This window comes from Solanum stenotomum, chromosome 8 (assembly GCF_019186545.1).
Source record: "Solanum stenotomum isolate F172 chromosome 8, ASM1918654v1, whole genome shotgun sequence".
NCBI classification, from domain to species: Eukaryota; Viridiplantae; Streptophyta; class Magnoliopsida; order Solanales; family Solanaceae; genus Solanum; species Solanum stenotomum.
In genome coordinates this window covers 52843939-52871592 of record NC_064289.1, presented here as the reverse complement: position 1 = coordinate 52871592, position 27654 = coordinate 52843939, and the positions used below count along the sequence as shown (strand labels likewise).

Here is a 27654-nt window from a genome sequence, read left to right as displayed (position 1 = left end):
TTTTAAGACTTTAGAAATGTTCTAACTATAAATAATCTAGAAAAATACTTTGAAATAATCGTCACTTAATTTTTTAAACAAATTAAGGAAACATAATTTAAAAGGACTCTAAGATATTAAGTCTTTAAAAATTAGAGAAAATGGGTAAGAGGTTCTTGTTACTACTTTAAAAAGGTATTATAATTTGAATTAGCCCCTCGTGCGGATTCCCAAAAGTCCAAAAGCCTAGTGTAAGAATTTTTAAAATTTTAGCACACTATTATTTTGGCCCTAATTTGTTTTGGACAAGGATGACATCAACCCACCATAGTGGGATGATTTCCGTTACAGCGGTGCAGTTATAGCGGTCTGAGTCTCGCTATAGCGTAATGTCAAAAATTTTGAAACCTAATTAATGAGTCAACTTCTATTTTCCTCCCACATTTGAAAGGAGAAAATAGAAAAGGGCTCTGGAAAAACCCTCCAAAGTCACTTAGGCCAAAGGAGAAATGAAGAGGAAGAATTACCGCACAAGGAAGGTGGAAGACTAAGGATTTTCCAATGGTCATTCATCAAAGGTTGCTTCAGCAGAGTCAAAATCATGGGCAAGGGTCATAAGTTGTTGCTTGACGCTCAAAGAGGCTAGGTTTCCTTCAATTAAGTGGTTAGACCCATTTAATTGCATTATATCTTGTAGAGGTTCGGAGATGGCATGTATAGACCTTTAGTCATGGAGTCTAGATGGTTAGAGATAGATGTTATGTGATGTTATGATGGGGATGAAGTAATGACTAAGTGGTTCTCTAGTTCTTGATTGCATTGAGTTCTGTGTTAGGATGGTTGTATGTTTCTGATTATGTGTGTATGCATGTCTACGAATTGTACTATCATTATGCTAGGCATTGTAAGAAATACATAGGAAACATACGTAGTAACAACATTTTGATAATCTCGTATAATTAACATGTTATATGACTTGTGGTTTCAAGTGTTATTATTTATAATGTAGGTGATTGTGCATGATTGTTTATGTTTGATGATTGGCTTGAGTGCCACGCCTAGTACAAAATATCCCATAATTGTCTCTGATACCATGTCTGGTATGTACAAATAGTTGGCTTGGGTATCACACCTGATAAGGAGATATCCATTTATGATTTGCGCAAGTATCACACTGGTACACTAACTACGAACAGTTCACATACCACGCTGATACACTAATAGTTGGAGGTTGGATTCTATAAGAGGACCAAGTATGTAATTATGGCTTCATTACTAAACCTAGTTTACTTCTTCATAATGTAATTGTTGAATGTTAGATATCTGAGTGATCTTGGATACTTTAAAAGGTGAATTTATCTCAAGTCCGACTTGTATATGACCATCTAGGACATGAATTATATTACGATGAGTTAGGGTATGGACAGGGTCCAGTCTATGTGTTACTTATATTGGTTAAGGTATATTAAGTGTTTGTTGGCAACTAAATCCTTAGGGGTTATCCTACATAATTGTTTTGACTATTTGGTTGAGTTTATGGAGACTCATTTCTTTAGTTGTCTAAACTTTGTTTCTATTTATCATGAACAACTTGGATTATTAAATGGTGTAGGGTTTAGTTTGATATGAATAAGTTGGTATAAGGCGTCAGTTTCATGTGTTTCTGTAAAGAGGCCAGGGAGTTAGCATGAGCATTTGTAAAGGATAACAGGTTAATGGATAGGGCTAGTGATGGCCCAATAATTTTTGGGCATTAATGTGGTACAAGGGTTAGGTTGTGATTTGGCATTGTGATGGACTGATATGTTTTGGCAGTAAGGTGACATAATTGAGATGTACGGTATTAAGGTGCGTTAGTCATGGTATTTTCTATGAATGGTTAAGAGTATGTGAATAGCCAAGTGGGATTGTGTAACTTCAATATTGCATGACTATTTTTTGATAATCTACATTATATTATGTGGTAGGTACGGATCAGCCGGTAATGCTTACTAGTACGTATTTTTTTGTACTGATACTACTCTTCCTATGCCATTTTACATAGTCTGGTTGCTAGATCAATGATATTTCATAGGTAAGGGTGATGATGATCTCCGATGACTTTCATTGTTCCTTCCTTATAGTGGAAGTTGTGTCTTATTTTCTTGTATAAACAGTACTCTTGTAGCAGTTCCTGTACTATTTAGACTAGTTCCTTCGAAAATTTGGTTGGTCTTTGGTAAATATTTCGAAGTCTTTTAAAGTATTAAAGGTTTTTCATATCTTTATAGGTTGTTAGATTTTATTTGATTTATTTTAGGGATGTTTTAACAAGTCTTGGTGGTAAGGGTTCTCCTATCTAGGTGTTAGAATAAATATTTTGATGGCCAATGGGTTGGGTCATGACAACTTGGTATCAGAGCTCAAACTACTGATCTCCAATACAAGAGCAAAGGTCGAATAGATTCTTGAGGATTGGTTTGGGTACGTCAACATTTAATATTTAGGTGAATATGAAGCTTTCGATGAATCTTCCTCACTTCTTCACTCCTTTGTGCGATTTGTATCTTGTGATATAAGTTGAGTCCAATTTTTATCTCTGCATTTCAATTGGTATCTTGACAAGTTATTCAGATGTCGTTGTTATGGCTGAATGGACACAAGCAATGAAACATTAGAACTGAGAAGGTTCCAATTGTACAGCCGTAAGGGTTATGTGAATGCATGAATGGTCAGTTAGTGGTCATTCATGACATGAATATTATGTCATGAAATTGATCAATTTTATATTGCATGCTCAATAGTTGTTGTTATGTGCATTACACGATTTGAATAACTATGTGTGGGTTATACTTGCATGAATGTTTGAAGTTGTTGTGTGATTATTGAACATGTTTTCTGTATTTCGGTCCTGAAATTTTATGGCCATGAGGCAAGGTGTGTATTATACATGTCTGGGAACGATCTTGGGTTATTTTAAAACTGGAATGAACTTATTGTTGGTAAAAATGATAAGGGGTATAATTAATTATGATTGTGGCAAAACTCTAGTTTTGGAATTGTCGGTATTGGTTGGGAACCATAGGGAAGAATTAATCTTCTTTATGATGATTATGTGCCTTATTTTGTGTTGTTGGGGGAGATCCTTGAATCTAGAATGAGGTTAGGAATTCAAATGACAATAACAATTGTGTCTGGGAATGGTCTTGGGGTTGCATTGTTAAAGTTAAGGTATTTTAGTTGATACATATATGAGATAGGGTAATATTGCTAAGGTTGTGAATTGTGGCAGAAACTCGTCGGATTTCCATAGCGGACACCAGACCACTATAGAACTCCCTTTACGGAGGGAGGTACCAATCTATAGGGTAAGTCTCTATAGCAGTGCCGAGATGCTATAACGCACCCCGTGATAGCATTCTGTATGTTCCAATCACGGGAGAATCAGAGATCCAACTCTGTTTTCCCCTGCTTTGCATTTCCATTTCCATTTCAAATTCCATTACATGTTCGGTTCATTATAGAAGTGTGCACAAACCAAACTGACCGATAAATCAAACCAAAAAAGTATTATTGGTTTATCGTTATTGGGTTAACGGTTATTTAAAGGTTTTATAAAAAAAATATGGGGTTATCAGTTTGATATTGGTTTTTTAATATTGTGTTATTAGGTTAACCGATAACCCATTAAGAATATAATAATTTACTATTTTAATTTTTAGTCATACATTAATATCAAACAAAAAAATATTAATATAATCACTATATTAAACTATAACTATAAGAACCCTACACAATTAACACTACTTAACTCCACTCTATGCGTTTACCCTTTAAGTTTTAGTATTACTTTAGTCTTTAACTTCACAGCGTCAAAACCTAAATATATAAGAACCGTGATGGCTAGGGTTTGCAATGACGACGACAAGTGTTAGGCAATGGCTAGGGTTGTGAATTATGACTTATGAAAATTTGCTATACCATTACTACACTAAGCAGAATTTCTACACTCAATGAGTAATTTCATTTCTCTTTTTTTATTTTGCATCAAATTATTGGACAAGTCATATATTTATTTTGAAAGAATTTTCTTATTGGTTAAACTAAACCATGAAAGACCAAAAACCAATAAACAGAAAACGGATACCAAATATCTTATTGGTTTGGTTATCAATTTAGCATATTTAAAAACAAAAAACTGATAATACTTAAAACCGAATCGATACTTAACACTGAACCAAGCCGACCAATACACACAACAGAAAAAATAACTAAAACTCATCAAAATATAATCTCTAAAATATCTTAGCATAAGAACGGCGAATAAACAATCCCAATAACAAGCATCTATGTGCTAGCAAAAACAAGGGAAGAAAAAGAGATGTTTTTTTCAAAAACAGGGCAAACCAAAAATAGTATTTATATCTGAAAGGGGGGGTGGAGTCCTACCAAGTGCCCTACCACCCTCATGGAGCAGGGCCTCATATATTCAGTTCACGTATAATTTCTCCAAATCCTATGGCTCCAGCTAGCGCAGCTCCTTCTCTTGGCACATCATATAAACAAGGTCTTCATTGTCTTTATCATGCGGGACAGCAGATGATCGTTAGAGCATCCTTTCCTCTTATCAACATCAAGCTTCTTGCGGAGTACGCCGGTGTCCTGGGAAGGAACAGGTGGGGTTGAGCCACTGTGTACCTCCTAACTACAACAAAGACAGCCTTCAGGCGGCTGCTAGATAGAAGAAGCTGGGATTTAGTGGCGACAAGATCTGCATCAAGGTTCTCACCCTCTTTTGCATGAGTTGCGGCTCGGCTACTTCCCTCTTATTTGTCCTCCTTTCTAATGCACACTATAGGTTTCTTCCCCAACCAGAAAGGGGTTGAAAGAACCTTCATGCTCCACCTTGTAGTCTGTATCATCCAGGGGAACCCTGCTTGCCTAAAAAGCACATCTACTAGACTAGAAATGTAAAGGTAATTCTTAGTACCATTGTAGAAATCTTTCCACTCAGACACAATCTGCTCCCCCACATTCTTCTGGATCCCATCTATAATAAAAGCTCTAGTAAAGCTCGAGGATAGGTCACATCAATGAGGTTACCCGAAAGGTGAATCCTCTAACCAACTATTCAACCACCTCCAAGCGTCAAGGAATAGTAATTGCTATTAAGGCCCTTGGTAGTGATCCAGCTGATCTCTCTCCAATACTTCTCTTCCACCAGTGTATCTCTCAACCATTTAAGGTCTATTTTCCTCAACTTGTCCATGCAAGGCTCATGGGGAACCTCCGATATCCCAGCGAAAGATTCACGAGATGGGTATGCACATGGATGTTCACTCCTTGGATACACATAGTAGGAGTGGGGCAATCCCAAAGAACGGTAAGCAAATGGGCTTAGAACTCCAGAACCAACCCCTGCTGAGAGAAATGAATGGTCTCCACCAAAAGAACCCCAACCAAACTAATCCAGCCGGTTTTAGCAGGTAGAAGTCGATCCATATGTCTCCTCATCTTGAAGGCCCTCTCTAGATAGAAGCTCTACCTAGCATCATATCTCGCGAAACCTATACTTGCTAGAAACTTCTATAAACCTCTAGTTGGGGTAATTCTAGCCTGTAATCCTATCCTCAACAGTTTCTATTGTGAACCTACAATAGAGATCGAGTTAAGAGACTATACAATTATTCTATGAAGGCTACAAAATTAATTTCTTTGGCTTTTACAAAGTCTGTGAGAGGTACAATAATTTCACCCTCCCGCTCTAGCATCTAGTACGGTGCTCGGACCACTATGGTGGAGGCCACTACAGTGGGATACTGCCCGCTATAGCAACATTCGTTATAGAGAGATGAAAGGTTGTTATAGCAACATTCATAATTCCAGAACTTTATAGGCGTGTCAATGGCGCTCCTCGAGCTAAAAAGTTTCATTTTGGAAATTTATTTATAGATAATTATTTCTAAAGTACTTCTCTAATTAAATACAAAAAAATCCAATAAGTTAATGTCCTAAATCACACCCAAATTTAAAGTTTTCTTCAAGGGCAACCCTTCAACTTCCCCTACCATTTTGGAACCAATTTTGGCCCATTTTCCTATAATCCTTACACGTAGAACATTGTAGTAATGTTGCAAAAGTAAGGGGAAGCCCCATGATCCGAGAAATTCGATGATCGAGTAGTTACTGTTCAAAACTCAAAATATCCCAATGACATTCTATTCTATTCAACAATAGCATGCTTAGATGATTACTCGCCTATTATGGTATAATGAATAAGGAGAGTGATATTTACCTTGATTTCATGTTTCTGAAACATGGTAGTTAGAATGACTTGAGAGAGTTTTTGATTTAGAAGAAGAGAAATAGGCATAAAACTTCATTCATCTCCGTCTTAAAATTCTGATCCGCGCGATACCGCTATAGCAGTTGGGCAGCCGTGGGGTCCAGTGTAATGGGTGCAATAGAAATTTGATTGGGTTTTTTGTGTTCAAATTTCCTTACTGATAATCTTGGGTACATGGGATGGGGTAACAAGGTGTCTCTTCCATAGTATGAGTGCATTCTTGATGTTTCAAACCATGTGGTAAACCTCAATAATCGATTTATCTTCTTTCCAATCAGGTAGTAATTTGGAGAAAAACAATTGGTAAATTAGTATCTATTGTAATGATTTGATCTGTTGTTAATAAAGGACACCTCTTGAGTCAAAAAAGTTTAGAAGCGTGGTGAACGAATTTTTAAGATTTCAGTACACGACAATTTTTGCCCTTGTTGAATTTTTTGCCAGGCGGTTGTTAACCTGCCAGAGCGAGAGTATTTTCGTTATCGCAGTGCCTCTATGGTAGTCTAAGTTACCCTATAGTGGGAAGACAAAAAATTTTAACCTAATTAATGCGTTGTGTTTTATTTTCCTCCCACTTTTGAAAGGAGAAAATAAACGAGTATTGCTCCATAAAACCCTCCAAAAGCATCTAACGCAAGGGAGAAATGAGAGGAAAGAATTATCGCAAAATAAAGATCTAAGCCTAAGGATTTCATAATTCTCGTTCATCAAAGGTTGCTTCTATTGTAATGACCTAATCTGTCACGCCCCGAGCCTACACCCTGGGCAGGACTGGCACTCGAAGACCATTGCTGGCCTCAAGCGAACCCTTGGCCTGGCTTACTAACTCAGCGGAAGACTAAATGCATAGTCATAAAGATCACTAGCACACTACTCAACTTAACTAATGAAATAACTTAGAATGTTTAATAGTTAAAATTCAACTTGGCCAAAATGGCAACTCAAGTCTTAACATATGAAATGAAAAGTAAAGACAACTGAATTCACTAACTGACTGTCTGACTATCTATGAAGCCTCTAAACAACTAAGATGGATGCCGGGACAGGCCTGCGACATCCTAATGAACTAATACTAAAACTGAAAGCAATGTGAAAGAGTCCTCTGGAATGCAAAGAGGCTCACCAACAAACTCTGAACTGCTCACTAGATCAATGAATGCGCCGGATGCCAATCCTAGTTACCTGTGTCTGCATCATAAAATGATGTAGGCCAACTGTCATTAGTACATTGAATGTACGAGTATGCGAGTTGGAATGCTAAAACAACATAGGCTCGAAATAGATTATGAAAGAAACACTTACCTTGGCTCTTCTCAACTCTTGAATACTTAAATAAACTCATTTCATTATAAAGCAGTTTAAAACAAGTGCAATATAAAGAAAAAATGTTGAAAACATGCTGTCAATTCATAATTATAATATCATAAAAAGACAAACCATGCTCCCTCTCAAAGTCTACTTGTGCAATGCATGAATGAAGTCCCATACCCCCATTCACACTAAGCAGAACCCCTTGAGGAACCATGCTACTACTGTTGTGGGAGTATCTCTAACCGACAACCATCACTTAAGAACTATAGTGATGATACAGCGTTTTACCTCACGTTGTCGAGGCCCATCCTATACCTTGTCGTGATATAGGAAGCTAACTCACTAAGTGGATCCACTAATCTATGCAAAAAGGATTCATCTAAAAAGTATGACCCTTTTCTACCCATCATCGGCACATGATTTATGGAGACTTGAGTTAATATGAACTCGCATCCCCATATCGGTGCTTAATACTACTCCCAAAAATACTTAGTTCTTTATGTTTAAAAACATACTTCTTCTGTGATTTGAGATTAGTGCTCAATAACTTAGATCAAAGGCCATCTCAAAAATCTCAGTTTCCCTACTTACTTCATTTAGAAAGCTATTTCTCTTTTCTGAAAACTAGCCCGAAGGCTCTTTGAAAATCTCAGTTTCCGTTCTTATTTAAATGTGAAAACATTTTAAATCTTTTTGGGAATACTTAGTCCCCATATACTTTTGAAGAAATAAACTTCAATCTTTACTCTTTACTCTTTACTCAACTTGAACTGTAAGTCTTAAAACAAAGTTAAAAGCATTTGCAAAAGACTTCTTGAAAAGACTCGAAGAACTTCCTAAACTTGGCTTCTAACTTTTCCTGAATTTGAATTTATGGATTCAAGTTTATGATTCATCTTTTTGGATGATTTGTAGATGTTTAGAAGTCATTTAAAGTAGTTAGAATCAATAGGAAGTGTTAATACACTTTTGAAGGACTTAAATAGGCTAAACGACGTAAAGTGGTGAAAAACGATGATTTGGGCGCATCCCGGGCTCGCCGCGCCAACCCCAACTTACTGGGGCTCAAATCTGGTGCACTGCTGGCGCTCCGCCCCAGCCTGCCTAGCGCTATGGGGGCGCGTCGCGCCAGCCTCCCTTCAGGCAAAATTTTGACGAGCTATTGATCTCGTTTTCTGATCCTAAATCATTTTAATTCGATTCTTTATCTCAAATTCACTTTAGATTAATGTACCCAAATCATATACACAAAATCTAACCCAACAACTTAAAGAAGCAACACTTAATCATCAAGAAATTCCTTAATCCCAACTCATGTTCAAGAACGAAATCAATTCAAGAACAACTATCAAGAACATCAAATTCTCAATCTTTTTAGGACGAAAATACGCTGAATTAAACATTCTTGGCGCGTGGGTGAACTAACCCAACACTATGTGATCTCACATACCTTGTAGGGATCCCCCCGATGAAATCCACAAGCAAATCTCCAAGAAATCGACGAATCCTGAACGTTCTTGCTTCCTTTTCTCCTATCTCCCCTTCTTTTCTTTTCTCTCCAAACCCTAACTCTTTTGGTAAAAGTGTAAACTAATCTAATTCAGCTTAGACCCCTAATTAATTACCCAAAAACGAATTAAATAAAAGGTTAAGGAAAAGACCAAACTACCCTTTAAAAATCCGGATTGGACTTTCCTTATACCAACAGTCCAACTTCCAAAGGGCATAACTCACTCATACGAACTTGGATTTGCGCAAACTTGGCAGCGTTGGAAGGATCCTTCCAAGAGCTTTGCAACCACCTCTGGAAGTACACCTAACTCATCATGAGCTAGGAATTATTGCCATTTGAAGTTGACCAAAACTCAACTTTTCCTAACTTAAACAAATTTCCAGATTTTAATTCTTTCCAAAAATGACTATTTCCAATTATAAGCTTCTTCCTAGTTATTTCAAATTGTGAGATGTTACATAATCCATTATAACTAAAGGACACCTCATGTGGGGTCCCAAAAGTCCGAAAAGATGGTGCAAGATTTTTTAAAATTTGAGCATGCTAAGATTTGTCTTAAATCCATTTCTAGGGCACACTGACGTCAACCCCCATAGTAGAAGCCTTCCTGCTATGGTTGGGCCTCTATAGTGGTTTGAGTTCCGCTATAGCGAGACCTCCAATTTCAGCTAATTAATACGTCATCTTTTATTTTTCTCCTAGTTTTAAAAGGATAAAATAGACGAGGGTTGCTCTAAAAACTTTCCGAAGACACCTGGGCAAGGGAAAACTGAAAGAGGGAGAATTACCATGCTATGGAGGTGAAAGTCGTTACATTTTCCAATGCTTGTTCATCAAAGTCACTTCTAGGTAGTTGAATTCATGGCCAAGGTTCATCAGTTGTTGCTTAGGCTAGGTTTCTTATAATTGAGTAGTTAGACCTACTTTTACCACATTCTATCTTGTAAAAATTTGGAGAGTGCATGCATAAGCCTTCGGGCGTAGATCTTGGATGGTTAAAGATTGTTGTTATGTTTCGTTAGGGAAGGGATGAGGTAATGAATAGAACGTGGTGCACTAGATCATTAGTAGTCTTGAATTTTCTTGTTATGATGGTTATATGTTTTCAATTTATGTATGTATATATGTCTAATGCTTGTAGTATCATTTGTGCAATGCATGGTAGGGAGATATATGAAGTGACATCAAGTAGGTTATCTCATGCAATAAACATGTGATTGCAACTTGTGATTTTCAAGTGGTCTTGTTTATTGTGCTATGTGATTGTGCATGGTTGTTTGTGCTTTTGGGTTGACTCGGGTACCACGCCTGGAATAGGATATCCCCACAGTTGGCACGAATACCACACCTAGTATATACTAATGGTTGGCTCAGGTATCACTCCTGGTATGTGGATATCTATGAAACATCTTGCTATTTGAAAGATCTAGAATTAGAAAGAGTTATTTTTGGAAAGAATGGAAAATCTGGAAAATTGGTTAAGTTATGTTAAGTTTGAGTTTTGGGTGAACTTCAAACGACCATAACTCCTAGCTCAGGATGAGTTTAGTTTGCCCGATTTAGAGTTCGTATATGGGAGATTTGGCCATTCAAAGTTAGGTTGTCTAAATAAGGAAAGTCAAAATTGGATTTTGGAAGGGTATTTTGGTCTTTTCCATACACAATAAAGTTAATTTGTTTTTATCAATTAAATTGCGGTCTGAACTGAATTGGTTCTGTTTAGACAATTGGAAATCTATGCTTGGGTTTTTGGAGAAAGAACTAAAGAGGAGAAAGGAGAAGAAAAGCTCAAGATTCGTCAAGTTCTTGCAATTTTGGTCGTGGATTTCACCAAGCATTAAATCCTACGAGGTATGTGAGATCACATAACATTGGTTTAGTTCACCCATGAGCCAATCATGATTCAATTTAGCGTAATTGTGTTTCTTGAAAGAAAAGATTATGAGTTCTTGATGAAATGTATTTAAGTTCTTGAGAGTTCTTGTTGAAGTTGTTGAGAAGTTTCTTGAGTTTGATTCATTAAATTAGGTGTGATTTTGAGTATATTCATACATATATTGGTGATATAGTCAAATCTAAGTGTTTGGGAAAAGAACCAATCGAATCTAGGGGGTTAAGAGTTGAAAAACGAGCAAGAAAAATTATCAAAAACCTAGGGAGGGGGGTTGGGGCGCCGCGCCTCTCAGAGCACCCCAAAGGGGCTTCTACACTTTGGGCTATGGGGAGTTGCGCCAGCTAGAGCGCCCCAACCCAACTTATGAAATTCACCGTCTGGCGCCCCGCGCCACTCAGAGCGCCAAGGACGCCAAGTCTTCCACCTTTTCCCACTTCTTTATGTTTGAGTTCTTTAACAGCGTACCTAAGTTTTCTAGTTGATTTCAACACTCTAAGGTACGTCTAAACATCATGAAATCATCCATAAACATGAGATCATGAGCCTTGAATCCATAATTCAATTCAAGAAAAGTTAAGAGTCAAGTCAAGAGAAGTTCATAGAGTTTTCCAAAAGCCTTTTACAAATCTTTTAACTTTGTTTAAAGGCTTGAGTTTTGAGTTGAGTAAAGAGTAAGAGTAAAGTTTCATTTCTTCAAAAGATTATATGGGAAGTAAGAATTCCCAAGAGTTGAAATGTTTTCACATTCAAACAAGAAAGGAAACACTGATTTCCAAGAGAGCTTTTGAGCTAGTTTTTGAGTAATTATCTCAAACCACATATAGAGTTTTTGTTATTAAAACATATGAGCTGAGTATATTTTGGGAGTAGTATTGAGGACCGATATAGGGACGAGTTCATAATAACTCAAGTCTCCATAAACCATGTAGCCATCGTAGGTAATAAAGGGTCATACTTTTTAGATGATTCCTTAGTGATTTTTAGCATAGACTAGTGGATCCACTTAGCTGAGGCGTTCTATATCACGTAAAGGTATAGGACAATTCTGGCAGCATGGATGAGACACTGTATCATCACTTTAGCTCATAGTGATGGTTGTCGGTTAGAGAAACTCCCACAGTATTATATTACTTTATATGTAAACTGAGTTGTTATTGTATTTCTTAAATACATTGAGTTGTCATCTACTGTTTTAAATGCTTTGTATAAACTGCACTTTTATTGTTGTTTTACTTCGCATTTGAGTTGAGTATTCATGAGTTGAGTAAAGCCAAGGTAAGTGTTCTTTTCATATTCCATTCAAGCTTATGTCATGTTTAGTTTTCCCCTCACATGCTCGTACATTCAATGTACTTATGCCATTGGCCTGCATCATTTAATGATGCAGATACAGGTAACCAGGATAAACATACAACACATCATTGATCCAGTTGAGCACTCAGAGTCAGTTGGTGAGCCTCCTTGCTTCTGAAAGATTCCCTTTTATTGCTTTGTTATTAAGTTGTTAGGATGATCAGGGGTCGTGTCCCGACATTCCTCTTAGTTTTTAGAGGATTCATAAACAGTTAGATGTGAGTTCTTTAGTCTTGTATTTCAAATGTTTTGCTAAAAGGCTTGAGTTTCCACTTTGGCTAATTTGAATGTTTATCCTTAACATTCGAAGTTTATTTGAGACAGTTGTTTTAAAGTGCATTTGAATCCTTGTATTAATGCTTTAAGTCTTCCGCTATAAGTAAAGCCAGGTCGAGGGTTCGTTTGGGGCCAGCAATGGTTCTCGAGTGCAGTCCAGCCCAGCCTAGGGTGTAGGCTCAGGGCGTGACAAACATGATATCAGAGTTCAAGAGCCCTAGGGAATCTATGAAGTCGTGTCTGTAGAGTCATAGTTATCGGTGTGAAGCGTGCCACATCTATAATTAGGAGGTTGCGATATTTAGGAAATTCATTCACTTCTTTCATACTCATTTTGTGTGATAGAGTTCATCTCTATAAAGTTTCTTTCTAACTCGTGCTTCTGCGTGTCTTTCAGTTGATCATGCCTCCACGAAGAGATGTCTAAGGTCGTATTGCTAGAAGAAATGTTGAGAAGCAAGGGGTACCTAATGCACCTGAAGTGCAACCCCAGGGAGAGGTCACCAATGCTGAATTTCGGGAAGCAATCCGAATGCTAAGTCAAGCTGTGACCAACCAAGTTGGGCAACAAAGAGGGGCTCAACAGGAAGAGGTTGATACTTCGAGGATCCGAAAAACTTTGTTGAGAAACTGCAGAAGATGTTTGAGGTTATGCACGTCACCAATGCTGAGCAAGTGGAACTAGTTGCAAATCAACTGAAGAGTGTTGCTAGGACTTGGTTTGACTAGTGGAAGAAGAGTAGGGCTGAGGATGCACCAGTTTTGAGTTAGGTTGTGTTCGAGAGTGCGTTCTTGGGGTGTTTCTTTCCCCGCGAACTGAGGGAAGCCAAGGTACGGGAATTTCTCACCCTTAAGCAGGATTCGCTAAGTGTTCATGAGTATAGTTTGAAGTTCACCCAACTTTCCCGATATGCTCCGGAGATGGTTGCGAATATGAGGAGCATGATGAGTCTATTTGTTGCTGGGTTGTCTCGTCTGTCAAGAAAATAGGGCAAGGCAGCAACGCTAATAGAGGATATGGATATAGCAAGGTTGATAGTTTATGTACAGCAGGTTGAGGAAGAGAAGCTGAGGGATAGGAAAGAGTTTATAAACAATAAAGTTGATACAGGGAATGAGTCCGGGCAGCAAAGGAGTAATGTGAACCGTTCTTCCTTTCAACAAAAGCAAAAGGGATCTGCTTCATCATTTGCTAGTGCACCTGCACCCAGAAACAAAGGTGAGTACAATAGTCAGAATTCATAGCACTTCAGAACTAAACATGCACAGTCTTAGGGTAGTGTGGCACAAGGAGGACATTGGGCTCCTGCATGTGCTAAGTGTGGTAGGAACCACCCGGGTAAGTGTCGTAATGGCTCCACTGGTTGTTTCAAGTGTAGTCAAGAGGGTCACTTCATGAAAGAGTGCCCTAAGAACCGATAAGGTAATTGGAATCAGGGCAATAGAGCCCAATCTTCATCAGTTGCTCCACTAGACAGGGTTGCACCTAAAGGAGCTACTTCAGGTACCGGCGGAGGAGTAAACCGCCTATATGCTATAACTAGCCGCCAAGAGCAAGAGGATTCGCCAGATATTGTCACTGGTATGATCAAAGTCTTTACTCTTGATGTTTATGCTTTGCTAGACCCAGGAGCAAGTTTATCTTTTGTGACTCATTATGTTGCAATGAATTTTGATATTCTTCCTGAGAAACTTTGTGAGCCCTTTTGTGTTTCTACACTAGTTGGGGAGTCTATTTTAGCTAAGAGAGTCTATCGTGATTGTACAATTTATGTCAATCACTAGAGCACCATGGCTGATTTAGTTGAGTTAGACATGGTAGATTTTTATGTCATTCTAGGTATGGACTGGCTTTATGCCTGTTATGCCTCTATTAATTGTAGAACTCGAGTTGTTAGGTTCCAAATTCCTAATGAGCCAGTTATAGAATGGAGTAGCAGTTCAGCAATGCCTAAAGGTAGTTTCATTTCGTACCTTAAGGCGAGAAAGTTAGTTTCCAAGGGGTGTGTCTATCACTTAGTCTGAGTTAATGACTCTAGTCTTGAGACACCTCATATTGAGTCAGTTCCAGTTGTGAGTGAGTTTCCAAAAGTCTTTCCTGATGATCTACCCGAAGTCCCTCCAAAGAGATATAGACTTTGGTATAGACCTTTTTCCAAATACTTGTCCTATATCTATTCCACCATATAGAATGGCTCCAGCAAAGTTGAATAAGCTAAAAGAATAGTTGAAAAATCTCCTTGATAAGAGTTTTATTCGACCAAGTGTCTCACGTTAGGGCACTCCGGTCTTATTTGTGAGAAAGAAAGATGGTTCCCTTAGAATGTGTATAGACTACCGCCAGTTGAACAAGGTTACCATCAAGAATAAGTATCCTCTTCCGAGAATCGATGATCTTTTCGATCAGCTTTAGGGTGCCACCTGTTTCTCTAAGATAGACCTCGGATCAAGATACCATCAGTTGAGGGTAAGGGAATGTGACATTTCAAAGACAGCATTCAGGACCCGTTATGGTCATTAAGAGTTCCTAGTTATGCCATTTGGTTTGACCAATGCGCCTGCAGCATTCATAGACCTTCTGGATAGAGTATTCAAGCCTTATTTAGATATGTTTGTTATCGTGTTCATTGATGACATACTAATCTATTCGAGGAATGATAAAGATCATGCTAGCCATCTCAGAATAGTTCTCCAAACTCAAAAGGATAGAAAGTTGTATGCTAAGTTCTCGAAATGTGAGTTTTGTCTTGAGTTTGTGGCATTCTTAGTCCACATTATTTCTGGTGATGGAATTAGAGTTGATACCCAGAAAATAGCGGCAGTGCAGAATTTGCCTAGACCCACATCTCCAATCGATATTAGGAGTTTCTTGGGATTGGCTGGATATTATAGAAGGTTCGTAGAGGGGTTCTCATCCATTTCATCCCCTTTGACCAAGTTGACTTAGAAAACAGTGAAGTTTTAATGGTTTGAAGCTTGTGAGAAAAACTTTCAGGAATTGAAAAAGAGGTTGACTACTGCCCAGTATTGACCTTACCAGAACGTACTCAAGGTGTTATTATATATTATGATACGTCCAGAGTTGGTTTGGGTTGTGTGTTAATGCAGAATGGCAAAGTTATAGCTTATGCCTCCAGACAGCTGAAAGTTCACGAGAAGAATTATCCAACCCATGACCTAGAATTGGCTGCTGTAGTATTAGCTTTGAAATTATGGTGTCATTATCTTTATGGTGTTCATGTGGAAGTGTTCACCGATCACAAGAGTCTTCAGTATGTGTTTAGTCAGAAAGAGCTTAATCTCCGACATGGAAGGTGGTTAAAGTTACTCAAACATTATGACATGAGTATCCTTTACCACCCAAGTAAGGCTAATGATGTTGGTGATGCCTTGAGCAGATTGTCTATGGGTAGTACCGTCCATTTTGAGGAAGATAAGAAAGAGTTAACAAAAGATGTGCATAAACTTACACGCTTGGGAGTTCAGCTAATGGATTCCACAGAAGGAGGGGTAGTGGTGATGAATGGGGCTGAATCATCATTAGTGTCTGAAATTAAGGAGAAGCAAGATCAAGATCCCATTTTGCTTGAATTAAAGGCAAATGTTCATAAGCAAAAAGTATTGGCTTTTGAACGAGAGGGAGATGGTGTATTGAGGTATCAAAATAGGTTGAGTGTACCAAAGGTGGACAAACTCCAAGAGAGGATCATGGGGGATGCTCATAGCTTCAGATATTCTATCCATCCAGGTTCCACAAAGATGTATCGTGACTTGAGAGAAGTTTATGGGGACGAGTTCATAATAACTCAAGTCTCCATCAACCATGTAGCCATCGTGGGTAAGAAAGGGTCATACTTTTTAGATGATTCATTAGTGATTTTTAGCATAGACTAGTGGATCCACTTAAATAAGGCGCTCTATATATCACGTCAAGGTATAGGACAGTTCTGGGAGCGTGGGTGAGACGTTGCATCATCACTTTAGCTCATAATGATGGTTGTCGGTTAGAGAAACTCCCACAGTATTATATTACTTTATATGTAAACTGAGTTGTTATTGTATTTTTTAAATACATTAAGTTGTCATCTACTGTTTTAAATGCTTTGTATTAACCGCACTTTTCATGTTGTTTTACTTTGCATTTGAGTTGAGTATCATGAATTGAGTAAAGCAAGGTAAGTATTCTTTTCAAATTTCTTTCAAGCTTATGTCATGTTTATTTTTCCCCTCGCATGCTCATGCATTCAATGTACTGATGCCATTTGTCTTGCATCTTTTAATGATGCAGATACAGGTAATCAAGATCAGTATCCAGCCCCTCGTTGATCCAGTTGAGCACTACAGTCAGTTGGTGAGCCTCCCTCCTTGCTTTCGGAGGATTCCCTTTTATTTCTTTGTTAGTTAATTGTTAGGATGATTGGGGGTCTTGTCCCGACATCCCTCTTAGTATTTAGAGGCTTCATAGACAGTTAGATGTGAGTTCTTTAGTCTTGTATTTCAGATGTTTTGCTAAAAGGCTTGAGTTGCCACTTTGGCTAATTTGAATGTTTATCCTTAACATTCTAAGTTTATTTGAGACAGTTGTTTTAAAGTGCATTTGAATCCTTGTATTAATGCTTTAATTCTGCCACTATAAGTAAAGCTAGGCCGAGGGATCGCTTTGGGCCAGCAATGGTTCTCGAGTGCCAGTCCCGCTGAGGGTGTAAGCTCGGGGCGTGACAACCTACATATTGTAGGCTCAGGTACCACATTGGTAAACTTACTAAGGATGGTTGGGATACCACATCTAGGGGTGGGGGTTTGGTATTCGGTTTGGGTTTTATAAATTTTGGGTTTGGTAATTCGATAATTGATAATTAAAAGTAGATATCAAATATCAAACTTTTAAATTTTAGTTCGGTAATTTGGTAGACAGAAAATTAAACTTCAATTTGGTATGGTATTCAGTAATACCATATTGAAGTTATAGAAAATAAACTTTGAATCCGACCCCCCTTCCCCCTCCCTCCCCAAAAAAATAGGTAAAATCAATGTTGAAATCGTATACTTAATTGCTAGTTGACACAGACCCACAGTTATCCTACAGGAAGTTAATGCTCTAAGAGAGATTGGAGAAAGGTATCGATTGTATTACAAAGTTAATAGTACTTCTTCAATCATTTCTATTTTTTATGTGAAGGAACGGTATTATAGAAGATCAATACGTAAGAAAACATTAAGAAAAGCAAATTGATACAACTAAAAGACATATGTATTTGGATTGTTTAGGCTTATTCTTTAACTTTCTCTTTGAACTTGTACTAATGAGTAATGGATATGTTGATATATGATCTTCATCAAGTAAATAATTGGGTATTAGGGAAATATTGAATACCAAATGGTACTTATGTCTCATACCAAACCCAAACTTGAATACCATAATACTAAAATTTTACTCCCGAATGCCTACCAAATACCGAACTACCGAATACCAAATTACCAAAAAATTTGATTCGCTTCCATATTTGATGCCCAGCCCTAAACACATCATTATAATAACAATTTGGTTGGGTTTCGTGATAGGACCAACTATGTGATTATAGTCTCATGAGTGGACCTATTGTATTTATGCACGATTTAATTGTTTCATGTTGGATCCCTGAGTGGTTCGATTACTTAAAAAGTGAGTTGATCTCAAGTATAGCTTGAATGTCACCATATGGGACATGGATCATGTTACGGTAAGTCTGTGTAAGGAAAGAGAATTTAGCTACATGTTACTTGTGATAGTAAGGGTAGGTTAATCGATTAATTGCATTATAATTCTCAAGACTATTATGCATAATTATCTTAACTACTAAATTGAGTTCATGGAGACCCAATTCTTTAGTCGATCGATGACGCCTACCAGTACGTATGTTTGAGCTAATACTACTTTTATAATGTCACTTGGCATAGTCTGGTTGCATGGTCAGTGATGTCTCATAAGTGTAGACGACGATGATCTCCAATAGCTTCCATGTTTTTTATTCTTATAGTGGGAGTTGTATCTTATTTTCTTATATATAAATTATACCTCCTTAGTAGATCTTGTACTTATTTAGACTAGTTCCTTGCATGGTGTTTTTTAGTCTTCCGTAAAAGAAGTTATTTAAAATTTGGTTTCTAAAAATTATGTTTAATGAGCCTTTAGTAGAAAATTATTTATTTTCTACATGTTTTAATTGGTTTGGGTGATAAGGGTTCACCTATCTAGGTGTCATATTAGGTGCCCCATGGCTCGGTGGGTTGGGTCGTGACATCCGCAGAGTCAAATTTATGGGCAGGATTCATCAGTTGTTACTTGGCACCCAGGTAGGCTAGGTTTTCATCAATTGAGTAGTAAGGACACATTTTATAGCATTATATCTTGTAGATGTTTGGAAATAGCATACAAAGGATTTCGAGCACGGAGTCTGGATGATTAGAAATATTGTTATGTGTTGTTAGGGCGGAGATGAAGTAATGACTAGAGATTATGGCTTGTAGTAACATTGGCAAGGCATGGTAAGGAATACATAGTCAATATATGTAGTTAAACATTTTGATAATATCATGCAATAAACTAGTTATATGACTTGTGGTTTCAAGTATTATTGTTTGTGATTGTGCATGATTGTCTATGTTTGATGGCTGGCTCGGGTATCACGTTGGGTACAAGATATCTCCACAGTTGACTCAAATACCATATTTGGTATATATTAATGGTTTTCTTGGTTACCACATCTGTTACGGGGATATCCACATATGATTGGCTCGGATAAAATGTTGGTAACTAACCATGGATGGTTCGGGTACCACGTCGATACGCTAACAGTTTGAGTTTGGGTCCCGTGAGAGGACCAAGTATGTGTTTATGATTCCATGGGTGAACATAGTTTACTTTTTCATGATGTAATTGTTGCATGTTGGATCTCTGAGTGGTCTAGTTTACTTTGAAAGGTGAGTTTATCTCGGGTCTAACTTGTATGTGATCATGTGGGATATGGATCATGTTACAGTGAATTGGGGTACGGACTAAGAGTCTAGGCTATGTGTTACTAGTGATGGTTGAGGTATGTTAAGTATTTAGTGACAACTGAATCCTTAGGGGTTATTCTGCATAATTATTTTTACTATTGGATTGATTTTATGGGAACTCAATTCCTTAGTTGTCTAAGTTGTGTTTCTATTTATCATGATGAACTTGACTTATTAAACGGTATTGGGTTTAGTTTGGTATGGATGAGTTGGTCTAAGGCACCAGCTTCATATGCTGCTCCAAAAGGGTCACGGAGTTGGCATAAGTATTTGTCGAGGATAGCAAATTAGTTGATAGGGCTAGTGATGGCCTAGTATTCATTGATAATAAGTTGGTAGAAGAGTTAGACTATAATGGTCGAATATGTTTTGGAAGTATGGTAATGAAACTGTGGGGCACGGGATTATGGTGCATTAGTCATGGTATTTACCTAGGAAGGCTAAGAATATGCCAATAGAGAAGTGAGGTAGTGTAACTTCCATATTGCATGACTTTTCTAATTATCTACATAGCATTATGTGGTAGGTTCGGATTGAATGATGATGCTTATTAGTATGTGTTAGATTTGTATCCTTATAGGGTGTTAGATTTTATTTCATTTATTTTTCGTATGTTTTAATGATTTTGGATGGTAAGGGTTCTCCTATCTGGGTGTTAGAATATGTGTCTGCACGGCTCGATGGGTTGGGTCATGACGAACATGCAGTTATCTGATGGTTTGGAAAATATTAACTAACCTTTGGGAAAATTATTTAAGAGAATAGACATTGAAAATTATTTTTTAAAAAAAAAAACTTAACGTAATTTGGAAAGAGTAAACTTTTATCAAAAATAAGTAAAGAAAAGTATTTGAATAAAATCATTAGATGAATAAATCAACATAATAGAAATGGTTCATATTAGTGGACTTAATTAAGTTAGTCTAAACTAAAATAAGAAATAACTAAATAATACAAACAAAATAATTATGCAACCCAAAATAATAAAGTGAAAATTGTATACATATATAGGACTAATAATTATGAGTTATGACATTATTCTTTATCTTTCAAGTTATAACAATAAAAAAAACTTGCAGGTTTTAACATTTTAGTAAAATAAAAAATTATTTAAAATAACAGTAAAAATTAATTAGTGTGACAAATAAATAAGGTAAAAACAGATAATTAGTAGTAAATAATTTGAAATAATTAATAAGAGGCATAAAAATAGGAGATTCATATAAAAGGAAATATTTATTTTCCTTGTTTAACTCAAAGCAGCTAAAATTCGTTCAAAATAGATTTCTTATCTTTTGTTCTAATATTTCTCTCTCTTCTCAATTTTTTCTCTAGTTAGTCGTCACTCTCATCTAATTCATATTCGTTTTTATTTAGTAATCTTCATTTTCTTCTAATGGACGGCTTCTTATCAGTATTAATAAATCATGGTGGTAGATGGGATCCCTCAGGTTAGTGTTCTTTGCGATTTTTTATTTGTAATGTACACAAACCAGACGTAAAAAAGAAAATTTATGAACAGTGATATTGGGAAAAAAAATTATTCAGATTTTATTTGTGTATAATAATTTTAATTATGGTGTTTTTGGTATGAACATTCATTTTTTTGTATGTTTCTGGTTAAAAAAATTACAGATTTTTTTTTGAAGTTGGTATACTGGTTATACCATGTTGATACGATTTTGGCATTATATTGGAATGAATTTTGTATATTGTTTATCTAATAAATGACAATTAATTGTTATAAGTATTATTAATTTTTTGGTATGATTTGGTAAAAAATTGACGTAAATTTTGTATGAAATTGGTATAATAGTAAGATCAAATTTGTATGAAAAATTATAGTTTTTATGGCGCGAATTTGGTATGATACAATTTCTATTTTTGGAATTATATTGGTTGATATTGTGCATAATAGTGGGATGAAATTGGTATACTGTTTATTAATAAAAAGATAATTACTAGTTATAAATTGTATGATTTCGTATTATTTTTTGCATGAATATGGTATGAATCAATGTTTACTTTTGGCATGAAATAGGAATAAAAAATATGCATAAAAATGGTATGAAATTCGTATACTGATATAACATATAGATAAAAATTATTTGTACTTTTGTATCCTGTAATACCGACACAATAACTTATGATGTAACAGAAAAAAATGCAATTTAAAAAGTGTCGGAGCATAAATTATTGTCACTTGGTTTAAAAAGAATTGTAGGAAGACCACAACTTGAACGTTGGAAAGGGCTTGCTGATGTGAAGTTCAAGAGGTCTAAGGTTACGTGCAGTATGTGTCGTCAAGAGGGACACAACATGAAGACATGTTCAAATTACTCTGCCGAAAAAAAAAGACATAATTTATTTTTATTTTTATTTGATTGTTTTATTGTGACGAACTCATGTTTTTGATTTATTTTGTCTTTTAAGTTAATGAATTATAATTTCATAACATTTATTATGTGTACTAGCCAACATAAAACTAGTTAATGTTGTATCAAATTTGTATACATTTGGTATTGAACTGATATTCCATTGGAAAAATTGAAAAAAACAACATGTACTTGAGATTTCAAACGAATTAGTCAACCTAAAACTAGTTAATGTTGTACTCAATTAGCATACATTTGGTATCTAACTGATATCCAATTGGAAAATTTGAAAAAACACGTAATTGAGATTTCAGCTAAATTAGTCAGCCTAAAACTAGTTAATTTTGTACCCAATTGGCATACATTTGGTATCAAACTGATATCCCATTGGAAAATTTGTAAAATCAACATGTAATTGAGATTTCAACTGAATTAGTCAGCCCAAAACAAGCTAATGTTATATCCAATTGGTATACATTTGGTATCTAACTGATATCCTATTGGAAAAATTGAAAAATCAACATGTAATTGAGATTCAACCAAATTAGATAACCTAAAACAAGTTAGTATTGTATCCATTTGGTATCCAACAGATATTGCACTTGAAAATGGAAAAATACAAAATGTAATTGATATTTCAACCAAATTAGACAACCTAAAATAAGTTAATGTTGTATCCAATTAATCTCCAATATGTATACACTTGGTAACCGAGTCACCTTCATTGTTGCTCTTCTTTTGGAGGGTTTTGATGACTGATCCATCGACATTGGCTGATTTTTTTTTTTTATTTTTTTTTTTTTCTCGCTTACAAAATCTGAATCTGAATCCGAAGGGAGTTCCACCATTTTTCTTTTTCTCTTTTGTCCCTTTTGATTTGGAGGTCTTGCAGTTTTCTTTCCTTCTCTTCTCTTCTCCTTTTCAGGAATTCGTTTCTTCCTTTGAGGGGTAACACTCTTTCTCGTCGGATTTGGAGGCTCAATTTCAACAGTAGAACTCGCTTCAACTAATTTGGGTTCTTTCTAGGAGTATGCTCAGATTTCTTCAACATGTTTTTTTCAAAAATTCAAAAAACTTAATTCTTAGTATTGTAGAGACGATTTGTGATTATGGTGATAGAGAAATGAAGAATTATGATTATGGGAGGGGTCATTTACAGTTTCTATGGAAGTTGAATGGAGAGGTGAGAGAGAAATTTTTAATTTTTGAACGTGGGGGTGGTGAGGTGTTGTTATGGCGTGTGAAAAGGATAGAAGAAACGTAGTGGGGGTGGGGTTTAGTGTGTAACAGTAAAAAAAAATACAAGAATCAAGGTAAATTCTTAAAATTGGGTAACAGATAAGTATAATTGATTTTTTATTTCATATCACTTAATAATTATAAAAGACTAATTATTTAATAAAGTGGAATTAAGTTGATTTAAAAATAAAAAGTGATCTGTTATAACTTGAAATTAAAATTTTATAAGTAGTAATATTTTAAAAGTAGATTTAAAACCCGTAATATTGTTCCTTAAATATATATGTGTAGGATGATTTTTCCAATAATAAATCATAAGCTTTAGATTTCTATCTAAAATTTAAATAAAATTTGAGATATTTGACCAAATACATAGTTTCTGTACGCATGGACTAAGTTTTTGGGCCATCTGCATTTTTGGTTTGTCTCAACTCCTGTACATTCACTGTATACATTCACTGAACACTGATGTATATTGTCTTGTTACATTTGTATATTGGGAAATATATCAAGTGTGTAAACTAATTTTGGCCTCCAAAACCAGTATATCAGTTTCCCTTTCCCTGTATATCGACTTCCATTTTTTAATTTCACATACTTTGTTCCGATTTTGAAAAGGCAGACCCCAATAAGAGAGATTTGGGCCTCCTAGGCCCAACGTAAAAATGCAAATAAAGGAGATAAAAAGTCTGGTGGACTCGGGATGGATATATCAAGCAAACAAAATAAAATTAAATTAGCAAGTGCATTAAGAGAAGACTAATTTACAACAATTCTTAATTAAAGAAAGGGAACTTAAGCATTTTTCTTTATAAACTAAATTACACTCAACATGAATTCACCCAAGAAAATAATAGTCTAAAACACACATCTAAGATAAAAGATAAGCACTTATCTTAAATTAGTTAGACTCAAATTAGGCCAAACATTCAAAAGAATTCTTCACTTAAGTCTTGTATAGCTTATGCATTCCTATACATAGTGTGATACATAATATATAACAATGTACATTCATGTCATTCATATTACTTTTATATGCACATTATGCAATATATATACATATAATTATGTATATATTTTCTATACATTATATAATAGTGTATGTGTACTTGATATACATTGAATGTGCATATTATATATTCACTTTTGGAGTGTTGTACTATTTTTTCCCTTCTTTTCTTTATTTCTTTTTGGAAAAACTACCTAACTAGATATACTTTAGTACCATATATATTTAATTTATCTCTAGTTTTAAAAAAGGGGAAGTTGTATGAAATAGCAAACTATTAATTCAAATTAAATGTTATAGCCATAGTTTATTTTAATTGTAATTCGCAGCAAACATTCCATTTTTTGTCATTTGATTCGGTATACAATTAGCCATTTTCGGTATACAATTAGTTATTTTATACATTTCGGTATAAAATGAATAAAATGCATTTGTGTTTGTATAAAACGAAGAAAAAGTGTATCTACAAATACAAATACATATTTTTTCGTCCTATACACTTATAATTATACAAATACAGATCTTATTGTACAAATTACAATGTATAAATGAATTTATACAAAACTGAACAAGTTGTATAAAACTGGATGTTTCTAGCGATATACAAATCAAAAGTTCCATAGCACACATAAAATTTGCTATGGAACGCAATTATACAAACTATAGCTATAACATACAAATATGATTTTTATGTTTGCTATGTGTGAAAGTTGCTCATTAAAAAATTACACACACTATCACTTTTAATATTTATTGGAAAAATCACCCCATATACACATTTAAGAGTCAATATTACAGGTTTTAAATCTACTTTTAAAAAATTCTTGCTTATAACAGTTTAATTATGGGTTATAACATATCACTAATTATTTATAAATTAATTAAATTTTACTTTATTAAATAAGTAATTTTTTTATTATTTTATATTATTATTAAATTATTTAAACAAAGAATACCCCATAATTATCTCTTACACAATTATAGGGATTTACATTGATTATTGTTCCTTTTTTACAGTTACAAGTCACACCTCCACACCCCACCTAAATCCCTCACCCCACATCAATTTCACGTTAAAAAAAAACAAAAATTCATCTTTCATCTCTTTCATCCATACTCCATTGAAGCCGGTTTTTCAACATTTAAAAACGGATTAGGAGATATATATTCTCCATACAATCAAAATAAAGGGCAGATCTCTACTTGTGAGACATGGACTTTCAATGGGGTTTAAAGGATTTTTGGTGTTTTTGTTGTGTTTACAGGAAGACTTCTTTTGGAGTTGAGTGCTTTGAGGCTTTTCATGTGAAAAGGTTCTGTTTTTTTTATTTGGCTGTAGAATTTCTGGGGTTTTCTTGGGACTGACGATTTTACCATAAATTTAATTATGTGAAGGTGAAGGTGAAAGGGTTTAGGTTATCTATTTTTGCCCAAAATTGTTAAAGATATGAAATTGAAAAAGGATGTTAAAAGGGAGAGGGTGATGGATTTTATCAGTTTTACAAATCTATTTTTTTATTTTTTATTTTTGAACAAAAGAGAACATTTTTCATGAGGAGTTAATAGTTGACAGAAAGGAATTATATGTCGTTTGTGATCACAGGTGTAACTGATCTGGCTTAGACCAAAAAGGTATGATCTTGATCTTTCAATTTGTATTTTATAACATATATCTATGCATGTGATGTATGGTGTTTGTACAAATTCTTGTTTATGTATGATTTACATGATTTTGTTTGTACATTTTTCAAAAGGAAAAGATTTACATGATTTGTTTCTTGTATTAGTCCTCCAAAAGCTAATTGGATTTCTTATTACATGAGATATGGTTAAATCAATTTAGTAGATTTTTTTGTTAAAATTGTTATATTATGCATATTATTGGTATGAAAGCTGATTTAATATACGATTTATGAATATGGTATGAATTTTGTTTAATGTTGGCATGAATTGATGTAAAATTTGGTATAAAAGTGGTATGATGTATTACTTATATTTGGTGTGAAACTAGTTTAAATCTGGTATGAAGTTGGTACACAGTTTAGAGGAAATTTATTTTTTTTTCAAATTATTCTCATTATGTCTACTAATCTGGCATGAAACATGAATTCTATTGGTATGAAAGCTGACTTAATATACGATTTATGAATATGGTATGAAATGTGTTTTAACATTGGTATGAAATTGATTTATTGCTGGTATGAAAGCTGACTTAAGTTGTGTATTATTTTTATCAAAAAATGGTATGATATCAGTGGTCCAATTATGTGAATTGATTGTAGTTTGTTAAATCACCCATTTTATTTTATTTTGTGTAAATTATGACTAATGTTGGTATGAAATTGGTATTTTCTTATAATACCTATTTTTTTTTTATAATAAGAAGGTTTCTTTTTCAATTTCTCCAACTAGGTTGATGGCAATGCGGAAAAACAAAGAACGATGATGGCGCGATCAATGAGAGTGAAATAACTGGGACTGTTGCTAGCAAATTTGATGGATCCCGCATAGCAAAAGAACATGCTCCAAATACCAGCAATTATCCTACACCAAGACTACGGAGATCAAATTTGAGATAGTTGATTGCAGCTTGGACTCTTTAGTATTTCATGTTTTTTTAACTTTTGAACGATATATATTTGTTTTTTATACAGTTTTAAGTATTGAATGATATAGAATATGCATTGTTTTCTTCAAGTCAGTTTTCAACTAAATATGAATTACCGATTGACTCTCATAATTTCAGGATACTAGTTATATACAGACTGCATATCAAGTGGATATAAATTTCTGGATATCAGTTATATACAAACTACATAGCAATTGGATACATACACAGTTTAGTTTTGATATTTAATTGGAGATCAAAATGAACACCATATAATTGGTATCCAAACTGTATATAGTTGACATCCAATTATTCATACCAACATTTATTCAACCTAAAAGATCTCATCTACCACCATGTTTAATTAATAGAGATAACCAGTCATCCATCACAACAAAATCAAGATTTTTCAAACAAAAAAAATTTGATTTACTCGTCAGTGACAACAATTCTGAAAAAAAAAAAACAAAGAGAGAGTAATGTAGAAGAAAATGGATAAAATCAGATTTTTTAATTAATTTTAACATATTAGAGTGAATTAAGGAAACTAAATATTCCTAATTAGTTTGAATCTCCTAAATTTATGTTTTCTAATAATTATCATCAATCAATTCAAATTTTATTAATACACCTATTTCTGTTTTTATCTTTTTTTTTTCTTCAAAATCGATTTATTTTCCTTTTTTATCTTTTTATATTTTTTCAAAATCGATTTTTTATCCTTTTTTTTTTCA

At 34.9% G+C, this 27654-nt stretch overlaps 1 protein-coding gene across 1 annotated transcript in view; it reads left to right on the top strand.

Moving 5' to 3' along the window:
• The window catches only part of LOC125875249 (outer envelope pore protein 16, chloroplastic), a 239923-nt gene that overhangs the window by 12757 nt on the left and 199512 nt on the right, over positions 1-27654 (top strand). The window lies entirely within an intron of this gene.